Here is an 18,227-nt window from a genome sequence, read left to right as displayed (position 1 = left end):
AAACTCCACTTTTGTTACATGCGGAAGCCCCTATCTGCATCACCTAGGACCCCTTTCCTGTGTTGGGTCCAGCCCATCATCAGCTGTGGTCATCAGGGGGGTGGCCAGGAAAGGATATCACTCTCGGTTGTGACACTCCCCTTATTTATAAACTAATTTATAGGACACCTCTTGGGGCCCACAATATCTCACATGTTCAGTTTATTATGCAATAATCTAACAAAAACAATGCATATATATTAGCCTACAAAACATTCTCCCAGCCACTTGCAATTTGTAGGATGATTGCAGAGCACTGTGTTTTGGCAAGGAAAATCCCCTCAGGAAGAATGGTTATTTGCCCAAAGCAAGTAGCTGTTTGAAATCCTGTGCTTCTTTCTTAGGATTGGCTAAAAAACAACAACCAAGCTCTGCGCTCAGTTACCATTGCTTAAAACCGTTGGTATCAATGGGCTTGTGTATGTTTAACTGGGCACCAGAATACTATGAAATGACAGTCAAATCTGTAAACTGGTGCATGGGAATTATTACAATAACTTTGCAGGAAAACCCCACCAGTTTGGGAACAAGACCAAAAATGAGCTGTGATTTTTTTTTTTTTGTAGCACAAATATTTGGCACGCCAAGTTGTTTCTAATTGTCGATTGTCTCCATAAAAAGTGCAATGGAAAAATTAAAAAATTGTAATTACCAGAGAACAGAGAGAGGGTGCCAAGATCTCCATGAATAGCTTTTTATCTCATTCCCTTAGTGAAAACAGTTAACTAGGCACTGGTGAGCCATTTGGTAACTGCACAACAGAAAAAGCTGGCACCCGTGCCAAGTGTGGCATGCCAGATGTGCGAATACCTTCTGGAGAGCTGTATCAGCAGCTTCGACCGAAAGCCATTGCCATTAATCTAGAGACCTCTGGGAGTTCGGGATAGTGCTGTAAAACCCGGGCCCTGCCAAGACTACATCAGATAAAGCCATCAATGCATTGTAAAAGGGAAAAAAAAAGACACAAAACCTATTTCATGGGCTGCACTGATCAAGCAATTACTATCATTGACTACATTAAGCAAAGAAACAGCGGGGTGCCCTATAAAATTGACTGCCAACTTGAATAATCAATAGGCTCCATGTAGAGTAAATTAAATAACTGAAAAACTATTTGGAAAAGCCTAAGTTAAAAAGCCAATCAGTAATCCCTCATCCATGGAAAAACAATTCTGTATCCAAGAGATTCTTTAGTTTGCTTTCATCCTTGTCACTGGGAAATACAGTTATGATGAGGCGAGTAAGTGAACAAACGCGAATGTGCTCTCGTCCCCCCTCCCCTCAGCAGCATCTTCATCATCATCATTCTTGTTATTAGCTCAATTGGGCACTTAGAGCTTGGGCATTTACTGCGCACTGCATTTGAATTCGCTGCCTTCCTCAAAGAGCTCCTCTTTGCTCCTTTGTGAATATTAATTCATTTGAAGACACTCCGTGTTGTATATTCCTCAGCTCTGAAGCTGAGCAGAAAAGAAGACTACGTTAAACTGACCAGTCCACTCAAGGGAATGTGTCAGGTAGGCATGGGTGAGTCTGTCAATTTCAGCACTCATTTTTCCAACTTTATATTCAATTCTCCACAATTTACTTTAACAATAAATAAATGAAAATTTGTCTGCAGTTTGGTGCAAATGGTTCCAAACAAACATATGTATAGATGCTGTTTTATTAATAAAAATATTTTTGAATGCAGTTCCCCCTATTAGAATGATTTTTGTATGCTATTTTCATTCATTGCTTTATAAAAATTTTTTTTATGAATACCATTCCAAAAATATACAGCTAAACAAAACACACAAACAAGACATATGCACACATATATAAATACATATGAATATAAACATAAATACTTTTACATCCATACAATTTCGAAACTAATTTCATCTAAGAGATAAAAATAATTCATAGCAGTAGTCTATCCTTATATCAATTCTGCCTAGTTCTCTTTTAATATATGTAATTGTGGGATTCAATATCCTCCCTGGTAATTTTATAAGGGTGGATCATTGCAGTTAATTTTATGATTTCTAGTTGTTCCCAGATTTTACTAATTAATTCTAGTTCCTTTGGTACTACTTTATGTTACCATGCTTTAGTAAACAATAACCTTAAAATAGTCATTGGAAGGTTTGCCAATGTCTTCGCCCAAAAGGAAAGTGATGCCTAACCTGATGATAACAGAATAAATGATATAAGGAGGGAGCTGCAGCCCAAGGTAGGAAGAGAGGTAGTAGGGGAACACCTAGCTATGGTACTTTAAATGAGTTCAAATCTCCAGGGCCTGATGAGCTGCATCCAAAGGTACTAAAGGCGCTGTCAGATGTACCGTAATTTCAGAGCCTTTGTCTAGTATCTTTGAGAATTCTTGGAGAACAGGTGAGGTCCCTACAGACTGGAGACAGGCAAATGTTGTCCCCATCTTCAAAAAGGGGGGAAAGGAAGACCCAGGTAACTACCAACCAGTGAGCTTGACAATGATACCATGGAAGTTCCTAGAACAGATAATTCAGCAGTTGGTCTGTGAGCATTTAGGAAAGGATGCTGTGGCTACTAAGATCCAGCATGGGTTTTTCCAAAATAAGTCATGCCAGACGAATCTGATTTCTTTTTTTGATGGAATTATAAACTTGGTGGATCAGGGGAATGCTGTGGACATTGTGTATCTTGATTTCAACAAGACTTTTGACAAAGTCCCCCGTGATATTCTCGCGAGGAAGCTGGTAAAATGTGGGTTGAACGAGGTAAGTGTGGATTTGTAGCTGGTTGACTGACTGAACCCAAAGAGCATTCATTAATGGTTCCTTGTCATCCTGGAAAAAAGTGACAAGCGGGGTGCCACAGGGTTCTGTCCTGGCCCAGTTGTTGTTCAACATCTTTATAAATGACTTGGATGAAGGAATTGAGGGGATTTAATAAACACAATAATGAGTCCAAAATTGCTTGTATTGGAAACGTTTCTCTAAGCTTTTCTGCCACTGTTCGCCAAAATAGTTGTGCTTTTTCACACCTCTACCACATGTGATGGAAATTACCTTTTTGTTCCCGACATACCTAAAACATTCTGTCTTCTGATTTACTTACAATTTTGTTTCCCCATGGAGTCTAGTATCATTGGACTTCCATTTTAATATAATATTCTATTGCTATTGAGCCTTTATGAAATAAAAATAACCACATTTCTCTTGTAATTTCCCTATTTATATCATTATTCCATTAAAACATATATTTGCATTCTATTTTTCTTTTGAGTGTTGATGATAATTTGACACATCTAAGAGAAACATCCTGGCTTGTCATTCTCTAATATTATTTCAAACTCAGGCACATCTCTCTAGATCTCTTGACTTCTAATCATCCTACTCAAGAAAGCCCAAATTTGTAGGTGTTGGTATCTGGGTGAGTCTGTTTTCATTTTGGCTTTCAGTACTGTCTGTATGCCCTTCCAATCTTGAAATTGTGTAATTTATTCTCTTTGCAAAGTTGCAAAATTCCCAAGTCCCCTTTCAGACTAGAACTATCACCATCTAGAAGGGAATCAAGTGGTGATGTCTTAGATGATAGGACCTGGATACCCTCTTCAGGATTCACCTTTCCTAGGTCACAACTTTATACTGACCTTTCTTGGTTGTTTCTGGATGCTTGAAATTTGTCCTTGAATGGCTCTGAATTTGTCTGATAATTCCTCTTGTTTGTTTAAACAGCCACAGAAGCAGCAAAACTGGGGTAATATTTGGGAATGATTTCAGGGGAGACATTTATTGGCCTATCTCACTCCTGTCATGGGCTAACGTCACACCTCAGTGATATTTCATCTCCGCCAGAAGTGCCAGCTTGCGAGGGCAATTGGGCGGGGCAAATGTTGTGGGTATGATGGATATCAGGAGGAGCTGTGGGCGGAGCCAAACGTGGGGGCCGTGCAGCTTCAGTGGCTTGTGGCTCCTTGTCCACCTCCTCCTCATGCTGCAATTGGTGACAGGCTGCTTCCACCCTCCTTCCCTTCCATGGCAGGAGGAGAGCAAGGAGCTGGCCACTGGAGTTGCGCCATGCTCAGCTCCATACTCAGCCTCTTTCACTGCCTTAACATGGGGGAGGTAGAGGCCCCCCCCCACAAAATATACTGGGGCCCCCAAAACAGCTGGGCCCCCAGGAGCTGGTGCCCCAGATCTCAGCTTTGTATTTATCTATTAAGGTAGTATTCTGTTTTTCCCCAAAAGCACTATGCAGCAAATGTGGGGGTTATCCCATCGTGACCTTTTTCATCCATATCACTCCAGAAAACACCCAATAAGCATCATGGCTGAATTCAGGTCTGCTTGGTCTCAAGTCAGAATTTAACATCACAATGATGCCTCAAACCCAAACAGATACCCAACAGAGGTGTTTAAAGTCCTGTTTGGGCATTCTGCTTCCATGTAAACCCTACATATGAATAGGGCAAGTGAGAGCAAGCCTCCTTAACTTGTAGAGGCTGAAGTCTGAAGCAGAGAGTCCTTTCTGAACATGGAGGTCCCTCACACAGTTCAGAACTCTGCAAAATGGAGGGCCCTGAATTGAGCAGGATGCTTCTATGTCTAAAAGAGGCTCCTCACTTTAGACTTGGCCCTCCATGAGCTGGAGGCAAATGGAGGATAGTGAAGTGGGGATAATATGGAGCTTTGCACAATCCCCCATGGTTGCATGTGGGATTTATGTGCAAGGATTTGTGTGAATAGGGTTTAGGTAGCATCTAAACATAACGGAATGTTTTATCACCTCGCCTCCATGCTAATATTATTTCCTCCCCCAAGTCAAACAATGCTTAGAATTTTAAAAGAACCCACGAATACATTAAGAAAATAACTTCCATTTTTTTAAAAAAGAAAAGAATGAATGGTGTGTTTTTGTTCAATTGCAATAGTATTAAAAATCTGCACCAAAACTCTAGGGCTGCCAGTATTGCTTAAAGAGCTGTGTAAATCAAGGGACATTCAAAAGTCCATTAGATGTTTGAATTTAGTACACTTGCATTGCAGAAGCTTATACAAGTACCTGCAATGTTCTGCCGTAAATAAGTTGTCAATAAACATCCTGGTAATATAATAGAATTCTGTTTAAAATAAATGGGGGACAAAACAGCTTGGAAAGCATGTGCATTGTGAAAAAATCCAGAGCAAGGGAGTATGTAAAAAGAAAGATGATGAGCTAAAAATGATTATGTGTCACAATAAAAATTTTCCAACTTGTCTGCTGATTAGATGCTAATGCTGCCCATAAAAACCAAAGCGAGTGAAAAGCGAGGCAGAGCACTTGATAAAATATCTTATTGAAACCTATTGTATTTACCACTTATTAGATTCTGAACTCATATACATCTCAATTGTGGAGAGTCTTCATATTTAAAAGCTTTAAGTCCATCAATTGCATTACTCATAATTTCCACATTTGCTTCTTCCTCAGCAATTCAGGATGAGCAAAGACTCTTATAACCGCCTTCCTGCAATTTGATTACCCGGAGATTCTCATACAATGCACTGCCGACACGTCTCTCTAAGAACCAGAGCTTTAAAACTGTGAAATGGAAGTTGCATGGAAATGCTACGCAAATAATTTTGGTTATGATGGAAATCATGTGGCTGTAGCACAAGCAGGAATTATCTGGGGGGGGGGTGTAAAAAGAGAACATCTCCTTCCTTGCAAGCATGGCAGACCTTTCCCCCTTTTGTCTCCGGAGCTTTACCGCTCAAAACCCAAAAGTTCTGCTCTCCGAAGGCAAGTAATGCTTTACAATATGCCAACTAATAAATGGAAAATTTGTGTAATTGGAAAGAGTTATGGGTCTACTTGCACAAGGTAAAAAGAAAGAAAGAAATTGCTTCTAAGGGTTTTCTTCGGAGCCTTTTCAATCTGTTTCATATTAATTCATCGATGAGGCATTCAAGAGAATTCATTGTGATTAGATGGGGAAGACAGTGGGGAATGGTTTTATAGAAATATCTCAGCGCTACTTACATGAAGCCATGTTATTGTCCATCCTCCATCAGACTGACTGCCTGAAAACCAAGAACTATAGTGGATCCCAGGATTCATATGTTGATTCCGCAAACACACCCTTTGTAAGGTACCTGTACAGTGCACTTGAGGTTCGGGATTGTGTCTGTGTTCTTTTGGAGCACCGTGAAAAGGAAAGAAAACATTTATTTTGGAATTTTGGGCTTATCGTAGATCAATCTTTGTCGCTGGAGACTCAAGTGGCCTCAGTGACCAGGAGTGCAATTTAGCAACTATGGCTGATACATCAGCTATGGCTGCTCTTAGACAGGAATAGCCTGGCCATGGTGATTCGTGCATTGGTAACCTCAAGACTTGATCCCTACACTGTCTTCTATTTGGGGTTACCCTCAGGCCTTTTCCAGAGACTTCAGATGATGGAAATGATGCAGCTAGACTGTTGATGGGTACAGACTATCATCACTTCATAACCGATGCTCAAAAGCTTGCACCGACTGCCCATATACTACCAGGCCAGGTTCCATAGATTCTTGTGTTACTTTACAAGACGCTTAACAACTTGGTTCCAAGATGCCTCAGTAACTACCTGATTCATTATATCCCTTCCCCATCACTGAGGTTTTCAGGGGACTGAGCCCTTACTTTTTCAATGTAAAGATCATATTGTCTTCATATGGAAAAATGGAATGTCTACACAAGAAGGGTATTGTGCAAAATATCTATGCTTTTACGTATTGGGACTAGAAATCGCAGTGCATTTTCCTTTTATGCAAGTGTGGGGACAGCCAATGCACCTGTAAATTTGCTGTTGGCTCCTTGGAATCCACACACACACCCAATGCACAGAAAGAGGCATTGCTTTTCCCAAAGGTAACACAAATTTTCTTGCTTTCTGCCACTCCTAAAATAAACTTATTAATCAGTTTATTCCTACAGAAAGAATATATCGTTTGCCGTGAATAATTCTGTACCTGCAGTTCTGTTTCCTTAACAAGAAAATAAGTGATCAAATATTCCTGATGCTTTTCTCTGGATATTCTACATATGCCTCTAACCTTCAAAAGCTTGATATGCCACGGGTCTTTACACCACTGTGAGCTCAAGTGAGTTGTGCAAAGAACAAAGCTCTCCTTAATAGTCTTTGGCTCCTGAGAATTTCTTGTTTTGCTCCTTGTCCTGAACTGCCTGACCCCACCAACCAGTCAGAAAGCTCCCTATGTTCAAAGGGGAGATAGGTCCTTGTTGGCTACTTCTGCCCAGGCCGCACCCCTTATTCAAGGGTGCAAGAAAACATCAACTCAAAACATAATTTACGTTGCAGTGACAAAAGCTTTGTTTACGGAAGGGTGGGGAGGGGAATCCAAAACCCTGACTGCTCTATTTCATCTGTGATTCTCGTGCCTATTTTATCCTTGACTCACGGTTTAAAGTTCGCCATGTTCTTAGACCAAATGTAAAACGTTTAATTAAAACTGGGTGAAAACAAATTATTCTATCAATGCCTCCTACAGACAAATGTCCAGCGTTTGAATCAGACGGCATCGTGGAAAGCAAAATATTAATTAAAACTCATCAGGGGTGGGAACTACAGGGAATTAAGATGAGGACAATATAGTTGCCCATAAACGTTAAGAATGATAACAATGTGCAGAGACATAAAGCAGGATTAGAAAAAAAATAGTTTGTGTATAATCACCAGCACTCTGAAATAAATCAGTATACCCAGCATGGAACATATGAGTTTTACAAACATCATTCCAATATTTTTTTTATTACCTAGGAGCATTAGGATATATACTCCTTGACTATAATAATTACTTGCAGTTAATTACAAATGCAACAGAAGTGCTGGTAATATTAGAGTTCCACCCTACATAAAGCTAGAAATTACTGCTATTACTCTTATTTGCTGAGAATATTGGGTCATAGATGCTAATTAGCAGTTCACAGCCCCCCACAGGAAAAAGACTCATTATTATAAAAATCTGTCTTGGTAACCAAAGGCACCCTTCAAGTCACTGTGAACACTTTTGTCAGATCAATTATTAGCTATGACAAAACTTCATTTTCGTGTGGGGAAGAAAAGAAAAAAAACAACCCCGAGGTTACAAATACAACACGCTAGATCTCTAAATTGATTGCAATAGTAAGAATAGAGATATCAGTCTCTTTTGCTTCTTTTATGTTCCGCAGTCTGGAAACAAATGAAATGAAAAGAGACTGGGAACGGCAGGGGAGCCCACAGGATTTTCTGGGCCTGGTACACTGTATGTGGATTGGGGTCCTCTGACCCACTTGCAAATGAGGACACAGATTTGCATAACATTTGCATACGCTGTGTCATATGAATAGTTGTGTCCTCTTTTGCAGGTGGAGAGGAGGGCCCAGAAATAAATCAGTGGACACACATATACAGTGGTGCCCCGCAAGACGAATGCCTCGCAAGATGAAAAACCCGCTAGACGAAAGGGTTTTCCGTTTTTCGATGTGCTTCGCAAGACGAATTTCCCTATGGCAGGGGTCTGCAACCTTTAAGACAAAAAGAGCCACTTGGACCCGTTTCCGAAGAAAACAAACAAACTGGGAGCCGCAAAACCATTGCGACATTTAAAACAAATATATCTCCGGAGCCGCGATCTGACAGCGGGCGGGAAGGTGACATCGGGACAGTGCGTGACTAACGCATGCACCACCCCCATGCGACGTCACAGCAAGTACAGCACCCGCCACAGTGGGGAGTGTCGGGGTGCACAATGCGCCTCCTCCCCTCGCTAGTATCCGCCCCGGAGCCGCAGCAAAGGTGTAAAAGAGCCACATGCGGCTCCGGAGCCGCGGGTTGCAGACCCCTGCCCTATGGACTTGCTTGACGTTTTCATCTTGCGAGTCTTGCGATTTTTTTCGCTTTCCCCCCCTTTTTCTAAGCCGCTAAGCCGCTAATAGCCTTTTAGCTGCTAAGCCGCTAAGCCTTTAATAGCCACTAAGCCGCTAAACCGCTAATAGCGCTAATCTGCTAAGCCGCTAATAGGATGGCTTCGCAAGACGAAAAAACCGCTAGACGAAGAGACTCGCGGAACGGATTATTTTCATCTTGCGAAGCACCACTGTAATAAAGTATCTAACCGTCTGAACAGGAAAAGCTTCCCCCATAGTTTTATTTCCATACTAGAAAGCCTGTTGATTTTCTGCCTGCCACACCACTATTAAAGGCACAAGAATCCTACTTTCCTCAAGCTTTTGCCTCTTTCTGTGGGGGACAAGGGCTAAGAGACACGTCTGAGAGTTAACTTTGAGAGTTACCTCTGCAATTTCTTTTTTCTTTCTTTCCTCTGTTTTTGTTTTTATTTAGATTAGATTCTTTTATTGTATTATGAAAAACTTTAATAAAATATGAGAGAGAATCCTGCTTTCCCCCAGTGCCAAAGCCTACACTGTGCTCCTGTTTCTACTAACCTGGAGGTAACCCCAATGAATCACTAAGACTTTAAATGTTGAAGTATAAAGGTTCCCACCAACCAATTGTTAATGATCTTCTATGTCCACAGCCTCAGAAGCTGTTGTGGCAGCTGGTAGCTAGGCTGTATCTCAATAGGAAAGCATCTACTTTTATGCAGAAGGTCTCAGGTTCAATTGCCATGCTCTCTATATGGAACTGGGAATGCCCCCGGTCTGAAATCTTGAATCCTGAAAGCTGCTGAAATCCTAAAAGCGTAGGCCAAGGATAGGCAATGCGGTGATTTCGAAATGTTGTTGGATTCCAGCTCCTATCAAGCCTTCAGCCAGCATGGCCAATGGTCAGGGATCAAATGAGTTGAAGCACAGCAACATTGGAAAGGCACTATATTGGCTATGCCTGGTGAAAAGAGCCCTGAGCTAGATGTTTTAGCCCAGCCTTTCTCAACCTGTGTGTCCCCAAATGTTGTTGAACTACAACTCCCATCACCCCTAGCTAGCAAGGCCAGAGCTCAGGGATGATGGGAGTTGTAGTCCAACAACATCTGGGGACCCACAGGTTGAGAACCGCTGTTTTAGTCTATTCATGAAGGCCACCAAGACATGGGCACAAGGGTTACTGATGTATTGGGTCCAGGAATAGGGGGAAATGCAAGAGTCTCTAGCCCTCCTAAAAATAAAGTTCTGAAGCTAAATATGCAGGTGCCCTCCTAAATGTTTTATCTGAGACAAACCAGCCCAACTACTCCCACTTTCAGGGTTTTCAGTCAATGTGCGAAGTTGCAGCTATGGTTGATGAGCGATTTGCTTGGACACCAGGCAGCTGGAATCTACAGGGTCCTAAAGAGCTGATTCTTTCCTCTCCCATTTAGTGCACTTTTCCTGCTTCTCTCTCCTTTCCTATTCCTTGGAACCTCATAGAAACCATCTCTGATGTCTTTCAGGTGCCTACTGAATATTTTCCTCTTCCAACAAATAGATAACTTTCCTAGTCTGCTTCTTTATTGAAATTTGGATAGTTTTAGATGTCTTAATTGCCCCTAGCAACCAGGATGCACCTTTCCTGTGTTGGGGTTGTCTGAGATCAGGTACTCCATAGATGTCTGCTGCCCCCCTGCAAATACACATACTCAACCAGTGCAGGTCTTTTAAACAAACACCTAAAGAACCCGTATAGTTAAAGCCAGTAGTGATGTATGGAAGTGAGAGCTGGACCATAAAGAAGGCTGATCGCCGAAGAATTGATGCTTTTGAATTATGATGCTGGAGGAGACTCTTGAGAGTCCCATGGACTGCAAGAAGATCAAACCTGTCCATTCTTAAGGAAATCAGCCCTGAGTGCTCACTGGAAGGACAGATCCTGAAGCTGAGGCTCCAATACTTTGGCCACCTCATGAGAAGAGAAGACTCCCTGGAAAAGACCCCGATGTTGGGAAAGATGGAGGGCACAAGGAGAAGGGGATGACAGAGGATGAAATGGTTGGATAGTGTTCTCGAAGCTACCAGCATGAGTTTGACCAAACTGTGGGAGGCAGTGGAAGACAGGAGTGCCTGGTGTGCTCTGGTCCATGGGGTCACGGAGAGTCGGACACAACTAAACGACTAAACAACAACAAAGAACCCACAAAACGATGGAACGCAATAGTAAAACAACATGGCATTTTCAATCTATCACCAAGTGAAAACTTAGACTTGCCAATATGATTCTTCTGAAATATTTCCTGCATGCTGTCAGGCCAAATCCACTCTGGGATCGCTTTTGAGAATGATACCGAGAAAGCAAAAATCAGAGTAACAATATACTTGTTAGATGCTAGACTGTGTGCAAATGGTACAGGGACATCCTGTGTATGGGATTGGGAGGGAGAAATGCAGAGATGCATAATTCTTTGCTCTCATTTTTATTCTTCCTAATCCTGTATACATCACACACTGCTCTCCATCCCCGTTGCTGACGAGCTTCTGTTCCATACAGTATTTAGCCAGAACAACAGACGTGCATTACATGCATTCCCTTATGTTCCTTTTTGAAACCCAATTCTAATAATTTCTTCTCCTTATGTCAGTGTAACCACGTATCCCAACACAGTCTGTTGAAGCCATTAAATAAGTCTATCTTCTCAGTTGAAACCATAGTGAGAAATTCCAGTACTTCTCTGTAAAAAAAAAAGGGGGGGAATTGTTGAAGAAAACATCCACACACATTTAAATTTTTTAATAAATGTTCAATGTCTCAAAACATTTGGAGAAGATCTAAAGTTATTTTAACAGAAGGAGCATATTGAACCATCTCCAGTCCACAATAGGGAAAAGTCAGATTTTCTGGGATGCTTTCCTCCACACAAGTGTAATTTTTCTCCCTGCACTCCAGTCAGATTTGTGGGTTTCCCACAACTGTATCTGCAAGTAGGCACCACTAAAATGCTCTCTAAGAAGTTGAGGCCAGCAGTGGCATGGAAATTGCAGATAATTGCAAGTGTAATACTGACAACTGACTGGAATTTTTTTTAAAAAAATGCAGTGCATGTTCCACACAGAATATAAATTTTATATATAGGAAGCTGCTGGAAGCAGCCATCAGGGGATTTGGAGCAGGGTCTCACCAGTAGGCTGATGACACGTTGTTCTAGTTCTCTGTTGCATCAGTACCAGGTGGAACAGTGCAAGTCCTGAAGGCAGAGTCTAGAGGCAGAAATGAGCTGGATGTAGGTCCAGACAAGATGGAAGTGCTGTCAGTGGTTCCCATACCTGGGAATTACCTGTTCTTAATAGGAATGCACTCCCCTTAAAGTCAACAGGTCCATAGTTTGGGTGTGCTCCTGGAACCATATTTGTCACTCAAGACCCAGGTGACCAAAGTAGCTTGGAGGACTTATGCCTGGCTTCATCTGGTGTGCCAACTATGGTCATTTCATCATCATCATCATCATCATCATCATCATCTATATCCCACCATCTGGCTGGGTCCCCCCAGACACTCTGGGCAGTCTATAGCATATACAAAACACAGTAAAACATCAAAGACTAAGAACTTCCTGATATAAAGCTGCCTTCAGATGTTCATGTTCCAAGCTGGACTACTGCCATTTTCTCTATGGGGACTGCCTTTGAAGATGGTCTGGGAACTGCAGCTAGTGGAAAACGCTGCACCAACAATATCAGTAGGGGGCAGCAGTTTGCCAACATATCACCCATATCTTAAAACAGCTAGATTAGTGGCCAATTGTTCTCCAGACTTTATTCAAGATGGTTATGTTGACATTTAAAGTTCCAAAAAGTGTGGGACCCAAATATCTGAGAGAATAACTTCCCATGTTCTAAAATCAGCAGATGTGACGTTCCTGGTGGTTCCTCGTCAGTATGTATGTGGTGTGAAGCCTATAGAAAGGGTCTTTTCGGTGGTGGCTCCTTGTATATGGAATTACTGAGGTTTGTCAGGTCCCATCTATCTTTTGTATTAGGCAGTTAGCTGGAGGAGGAGAGACCTGATTGTCATTGTTGCCATGTGCTTGTGGTATTTTAATGGATGCTGTTGAAAGGGCAGTACATAAATATTCTAAATAGATACATCTTCAATTATTTGTTTTTTCCATAGCATACTCTAAAAAAAATGCACATCCAGCCAACATTTCCCCGTCTTTTAAACATTTCAGCATTATACAAAAGCATTGTTTGATGCATATCCTTCCATTTTTACAGCGCCATGTCCAAAGAATATGTTTTCATGCTTCAATGATTCATCTATAAGGAGATTACTCTCTCAAGGGGGGAGAAATCTGGGTCTGCTATGACAGCAACTTACTGTACATATATTAACAGCAGCAGATCTCTCCAATGCCCTTTAATATTCAGGGAGCGTCTCACATCTGTCATCAAACTCTTTTTGTCCTTTCCTAATTTGATGTCATTGTACAGTATCAGCTTCAAACTACAAAGGACATTTTCAGTCCACCTTTAATATGGAGAAGTAAAAGACCACTAAAAGTTTCCTTTGTTGTAACTAGGGAGCCATTTTGTAATCTTTTTATTAAAAACAAAAAGCAAAAACCACAGTATGGCTTTGTCAGACTTGGTGCTTGCTAGGAGACTAGCAATACTTAGCAATGGTTAATGCAACCGAAGTATCTTCTAGATTGCATTGACAGAAATATGTATTTAGACGGTGAGAAGAAATGGCTATGCTCTGTTCTGCTTTGGTCAGATCTTGCCTGGCATACTATAGGTCCTTCTCAGAGTAAACCCCTTGAAATTAATGGGCTAAAGTTAGCCATGTTCATTAATTTCCATGGGATTGTTCTGAGTAACAGCATGGGATGCAGCCCTATGTCTAGTTCTGGGCACCACCATTTAAGAACATGATGGTGATTGTCACCCACTTGAATGGTTTTAAAAGAGGATTCGACAAATTCATGGATAAGAAGACCATTAGTGATGGCTATACTTTGCTTCCATGCCTGTGAATGCTACTTGCTGGGAATCACAAGTGGGGAAAATATTCACCACATGCCATATTCCATGAAATATTACTGCACTTCATCAACAGTCCTGCTCTGACTCTTGACATCACCAAGCCTTACCTCATAATATTCAAGGATGAAGACATGGAAACCTACCCTCAACATAGAACATATTAATTAACTATCTTCATGTAAAATTGCCATATGAGGTGAGAACAGTTAGATACGGTGACATCTCCAGAGTATTGAGTAAAGGCGCTAACTATGGATGAAGGGCGGGCTACAAATTTAATAAACATTTTTTTTCTAAAACCCAAACTTTGCTAACCGTTTGCACTCAGCTTTGAAGGGAAGAGTATTTAAAGAAAAGTCTGAAAATCCACTCTGTCTTTTATCACTCCTTGCCAGAATGTGCTGCAAAGCTATTAATTAATGCAGCAATATTTTTGCTACAACAAACATTTTCAATTTGCCCTGTAAAAAACAGCATTTATGATTTTAGCCTTTTGCTCCTGTTTTATTTTTGGTCCCTGTGATATAGATTACAGTCGAGTGTGTCCTCTGTCCATATGCACACCAATTGTGCTCAACATATGGTCGCGCACAGGGGAAAAAAATACAACTCATAATAGTCTTTTTATATTTTGCATACAGACATCGTCCTATTATCCTAGCAGCACCGCAGTATTCCTTCAGGCCACTTTGCATCTCTTCCATCATCCATCTCCAGTCGCTTAATCTATATTAAGTGAAGTAGCACCTGATCAAGTTACAAGTAACATGCAGAATGCTCAACTGGTGCTAGTGCAGTGACCTGGAAATAGTGTTCCTTTTCGTAACTGTCGTCCTTGCAGCATTGTATATTTTAAGTACAAAAGTGCACAGAGAGTCCTTATTTTAGAATTATTGTTCTAACTTAAGATGCCAACTTAAGAACATGAGGAATGCTCCTGCTGGTTCAAGGCAGAGGCCCATTTGGTTCAGCATCCTGTTCTCTCACAGTGACCAGCGTCCTTCAAATAAGTTTGCAGTGTATACAGGGATCACCAACATGGAGACTGTGGGCTCCAATGTGTCTGCCGGTACCTCCTATGTCAGAATATTGCCCATTCTCAGTTCTCAGTAAATATTCCCTCCAAAATTCAGTGCCTGAGAGGCTATTTCTTCTTCCTGCTCAGTTCACTTTTGCACCTTAAAAACAAAACCCATTAAACACGCCCATATTTCATTGGATGCCATGCCTGGGAAGACTCCTCCCCTTCTGTTCTAAGCAGAAGAAAGGTGCAAAGTGCTTCTCTCTACGAGTGAGCATGGTGGAAGCTGACATAGGTGCCTTCTTCTCCCATTGATGGAGAGGCAGACCTGCAACATTATGTGGTAGTGTATCTTAAAGCTCTTTTAGGGGTGGCAGTCATGTTGTGTTATGCCACGCCCCAAGGCACCCAGGTTTAAAGGTAAAGGGACGCCTGACCATTAGGTCCAGTCGTGACCGACTTTGGGGTTGTGGCGCTCAACTTGCTGTATTGGCCGAGGGAGCCGGCGTTTGTCCTCAGACAGCTTCTGGGTCATGTGGCCAGCATGACTAAGCCGCTTCTGGAGAAACCAGAGCAGTGCACAGAAACACTGTTTACCTTCCTGCCAGAGCAGTACCTATTTATCTACTTGCACTTTGACGTGCTTTCGAACTGCTAGGTTGGCAGGAGCGGGGACCGAGCAACAGGAGCTCACCCCATCATGGGGATTCGAACTGCCGACCTTCTGATCAGCAAGTCCTAGGCTCTGTGGTTTAAACCCACAGCGCCACCCACGTCCTACAGCACCACCCGCGTCCTGCACCCAGGTTTACCCTTTCTCAAAATCCCAAATGTGCACACTGGAGCACATTAGCAAAAAGGTATTGTGAAACACAAAGAATTGGTTTCAGGAACACACACAAAAAGTACATCAAGGCTTTGCCTGGAATTCAGGTGGGATTTATTATTTATTTTATTTATTAAATTCTTATACCACCTTCATCCAAGGATCACAGGGCAGTTCGAAATATAAACACACTGTGTGCAAGCATGGCTTGGTTTCATTTTGTGCCAAGATGGCAGGCGCTATTCTGAGGGAACTGCGGACTCCCAAATCTGCATGTTCCCTGAGGGGTGGTTCTGGGTCATCTCAACGCAATCCTGCAAGTGTGGGCTTTACTACACAACCAAAAATATAAAAAAAATATTCCTAGGTATGGGAAACCTGTGGCCCTCCAAATGTTGTCGGACTTAAAGGTGGCCACTGTTATCTATAGGAGAACTATCTTGCTCTCCAGGCTCTCTGTACACCTGAGTGTCAATCTGCAGTATTTTGTGTTAGGCCAACAGGATAATTTGGTGTACCATCCATTCCACTGCCCAACAGTCTCCCTAACTGAGCTGACAGAAATGGTCTTGAACATAGCACTGCAGACTCTTACACTGTCTGGGGTAGCTCATGGGGTAGTTTCATGGTCACCATGACAACCATGAGGCTGTCCTAGCATGACATCTGGCCAACATATACTGTTTGGCACACTCTGGATTTCGTTTTCCTGGATGGGCATGGAGAGAGTGATCTGAAGGTGGGGGGGAAGAGAAGCAAGGGTTTTCTTTTAATGGATATATCATGCTCCATTCACACTGTGGGCAACTCTCAGTGTAAAAGTGAAGTGAATTAGGGCCAAACTAGGCAATATGACTGCATACCCCCCAACATTTTTGGCACCTAAACTGGGATGCTCTGAGTTCTCGCGCACACATAAGTGTGCGAGACCAAAATATGCTACTTATTTGGTTTTGCAAGACCAAAAAACAAGTGGTTTTCATTCTGGAGCTCCAGCATGACCCAGCTGATTCGCTCCAGAACATCAGACCAAAAAAGGAATGCCTTCCAGTCTAGTGCTCTGGTGTAACCCTGCTGACTTATGCCAGAGTGAGAATTGGTGAGCCAGTGTGGTGTAGTGGTTAAGAGCGGTAGTCTCGTAATCTGGTGAACCGGGTTCGTGTCTCCGCTCCTCCACATGCAGCTGCTGGGTGACCTTGGGCCAGTCACACTTCTCTGAAGTCTCTCAGCCCCACTCACCTCACAGAGTGTTTGTTGTGGGGGAGGAACGGAAAGGAGAATGTTAGTCGCTTTGAGACTCCTTAAAGGGAGTGAAAGGCGGGATATCAAATCCAAACTACTACTACCACTACTACTACTCTTCTTCTTCTTCTTCTTCTTCTTCTTCTTCTTCTTCTTCTTCTTCTTCTTCTTCTTCTTCTTGCCAGTTCGCCAGACCCAATAAAATGGACATTATGGGATCCAAACTGAGGCTGGGATTGGTTTCTGTGGTTGCAGGATGTCCCACTTAAAACGGGACAGTTGTGGGGTATGGGACCAATTATCTGGTAGCTTTAATTTTTGTTTTAACTGAAACATGTATTGGATTATTGGATTATAGCAGTGATGAGGTAAGGAATGCAGATTAACCTGTTCCCAATGTAAATAATGGCAGAAAGAGTTCACCGGCTCTAGTTATTTGGGGGTGGGGGTAGGATGGGGAGTAGAGGTCCACACATGTTCCAATCCTTGTCACACCCTCAGTCAAACCATGATCCCCCTGGGCCCTTCCAAAAAACTGTCATTAAAAAGTGGAGGCTATCACAAAAGCAGGGAAGGCAGCCCACCCTTTGGCCTCCCTGGAATTTGAGCACGGGGGACTGTCCAACTGTTTTGACACTCTTGGAACCCTCTCTGTTCCCCTGACTGCTTTCTGAATGGAAAGGATTAAGCAAACACTGGTCCCTCTGCATCGCCCCACTTCAATCAGATTTGCAGCGCCCATGGCTGTATTTCAGTAAAGCTACAAACTAAAATCAAATAAATTGAAAAAGAAAGAAAAGAAAGCCATAAGGAGCCAGTCTCAGAGTCAGCATCTCCTCCACTTTGGCCTTTGGTGGAGAATCAAGCTACTGCTATTTTAGACTCAGGCCAGATTGATACCATCATGTGCATGCCAGAAACTGTCATATCTAGTGGAGTCGAAGACTAATTTAATTTTCAGGGCATTGCATACACACACACCACACGAACACACATGAACACACGCACACTGATATGCTGAAGAAAAGATCTTAGCAAAGTTGATGTGGAAAGTGACAAGGATATCGGAGCATGGAAACAAGATAGCATAGCGGGTGGCATCAACTATGTGCTCACCGTGAACTGTGCTGCAGAATAACACTTTTCTTGGAATATAAGAAGCTGCCTTATACAGAGTCAGACCAGGAGTGG

The sequence above is a fragment of the Podarcis muralis genome, chromosome 8, assembly GCF_964188315.1.
Source record: "Podarcis muralis chromosome 8, rPodMur119.hap1.1, whole genome shotgun sequence".
Lineage (NCBI taxonomy): Eukaryota > Metazoa > Chordata > Lepidosauria > Squamata > Lacertidae > Podarcis > Podarcis muralis.
This window is presented reverse-complemented; position numbering follows the sequence as displayed.